Source organism: Octopus bimaculoides, chromosome 11 (genome assembly GCF_001194135.2).
Source record: "Octopus bimaculoides isolate UCB-OBI-ISO-001 chromosome 11, ASM119413v2, whole genome shotgun sequence".
NCBI lineage: Eukaryota > Metazoa > Mollusca > Cephalopoda > Octopoda > Octopodidae > Octopus > Octopus bimaculoides.
In genome coordinates, this window is record NC_068991.1 from 49,394,268 (window position 1) to 49,397,157 (window position 2,890).

Genomic DNA, 2,890 nt, shown 5'->3' on the forward strand with positions numbered 1-2,890 from the left:
AACCTCATCTTTAACAAACAATATTTTATAAGGTAATATTTATTCCCACTTAAAAGTGGATGTTGCGTAAGAATACAGAATACTGCGATAGTTACCATGAGAGAATCTCTCATATGGACATATGGTGCATATAAGCACTCTTAATTACATCGCTAGCGGAAGATAATCAACCGCCATCGCCGCCGCCTCCGATCACGTGATTTCGGTCTTCCCTGGCCTTGTCAACGGCAGATGCTGAAGTAAAATGATAAAAGCCGAAGATAGCAGCGATTTTCCCGCTAATAGTTTACATAAGATCACAGTGCTTACTCAGGTACTGGTGTTGTGAATTGCCAGTACCCTTATTTTAAAAATTATTGATATTCTAAAATATTTCATTTAGCATAACTAAAGTACACTTCGAAGGGTTTGATCCTCAATCGTCATCAAATATTTATTTATTTAATTTCTAACTAGGAAATTTTATTTCTATATTTTTTAAATTTATAATAAAAACCTACTTCTTCAATAGGATGCTGTCACATGGATCATGGATAGGTTTGAATCCTTGGTGTTATCACTCTTAGTTTAGAGTTAAAGTTTTCTAATTCGAATCCAATCTGCTACTATGTACACAGCCATGAATATGATGATCGATCAAATCAATCAAAGCTTAATATTATTATAAATATTCAGGTAGTGGACCTGCAAAATCGTTTCGGCGCCGAACAAAAGTACTTAGCAGCATTTCTTCCGGCTATTCACGTTCTGAATTCAAATACCGGTGAGGTTGACTCTGCTTTTTATCCTTCCACAGTCGATAAAACAAATACCAGTTGAATCCTAGGGTCGATTTATTCGACTTAGCCCCTCCCCTCAAAACCTTCCTTGTGCCAAAATTTGAAATTAATATTACTGTAAATGTTAAGGTGATGAGCTGGCAGAATCATTGTGGCAGCGGAAAAACTACTTAGCAGCATTTCTTCCGGCTCTTTACGTTTTGAATTCAAATACCAGCGAGGTCAACTTCGACTTTCGTACTTTTGGGATTGATAAAATAAAGTGCCTGTCAAGTACTGGAGCCGTTGTAATCGGTTAGCTCCTCCTCAATTGCTGGTCTTATGCCAAAACTTCTAACATTTTAAAGTATTTTCTTGTCTAAAGATGAAATAAATAGTCCCCAAAATTCTCAACAATAGCTCACCTCAGATATTTAATCTGATTCCAGCAGAGAAATACAACATGGGCAGGAAGGAAATTATAAGGGGAAAGATTAAGTAAATAAAGGCTTATGAGAATGATCCGAGGATAGAAAAGTATGGCAAGCACAATTGTTCTCAGCAAGATTTGAACTTGGAGGGAAAAAAAACAAACAAACAGAATAACACAAAGCATTCTATTCGACGCTCTTACGTGATGTGATGTGATGTGGTGTTGTGTGGTATGGTGCTGTATGGTGTAGTAATGTATGGTGTGGTGTGATGGGGTTGGGATGTGGGGGAGGCGTGTGATGGCGTTGGGATATGGCACAAAGTAGCGAAGAGTAGATTAATCCTTGTTCACGGCGCAAACGGGAGTCCGGATGGCCCCTGTGCAAGGACAATCCGAACACGGACAGGTGTTGCAAAGAGTGACCGGTAGAGCAAAAATGGCGCGAGACCGGGGTGTCATTGCCGAGTCTGATGTCTCGGAGGTGTTCCGCGAACCGGTCAGCCAAGCGGCGTCCCGTTTGCTCGATGTATAGAGAAGGGCAGAGAGAGCAGGAGATGCAACTCATTTATAATTAAGCGATAACGGTTTATTCAACGAAGCTGCCCTTAGTTTCCACTACAGCCACAAGACATGCTTTCCTAATTGTGTCTGTGGGATGATTTTTGAATACCTCCTTGATCTTGGTTACCAGCCCGGCCTTTGTGTTGCAGGCAAAGCGGTAGGTGACTTCCTTAACTGCGCCCCACACATAGTAATCCATGGGATTATTTATAATCAGGAGAATTAGTAGGCCGGAAATTCGGGCTAGTGAAGTCGTACAAATATTTTAACAACCACTTCTGACTTTTTCCAGTGGTAAGGCAAGGAGAGAAATCCTACTGCCACACAAATGGCCTTCCAGCAGCAACCCTCTCCAGGCAGGGTTTGACCACGGTTTCCAGCAGCTTCACATAGCCGTCTAAACTGAAACTAAGACTCTGTTCAAAAGTGTAGGGATGAACCCAGGCGTGTGATCGCAGTGAGTACACCTGCTGTGTCCCTTCCTGCTGACCATAGCTTCGTAGTCTTTGTCGTAGCTGTCCATGTCACATCTTACAGCCTTTACAGAACATTGATCAGCTGTCATTATGTCGACATTTCGATACCCGGCGCAAATTATCATGATACAGGTAGCTCTTTTCCAATATTCAAGATGACTTCCAACTTCCCATGCCGGCTAAAGTTTTCTCAATTGCAGCTTTAATCTTTATGCTTTCCAACGCCATTAACTGTTCACCAATACACTACGGTATTCTAGAAAAAAAGGAGATGAGCAAAATTGTTAAATTTAGGCTGAACACCCAGTAGATACTCTGAAATACAATGCAGAAATAGGCATCAGGATTAATTATTGCTAAATATAATTATTATTGTAGGACTGTAGAAAACAACATTCATACATTTTCCTAAAAACAATGTCCTGCATAAAAATCTAAAGAAGTTTAATTCCCATCCACATAGTTTCGGGTATAGTCTATTATAACCCCAGGATTATGTGAATGAATTTGGCAGACTAAAACTGAAAGTAGCCCGTCGTGTGTATGTATGTATGTATTTATACCTATATTTATCTATCTATCTATCTATACATACATACATACATACATACATACATACATACATACATTCATACACACACACACACACACACACACACACA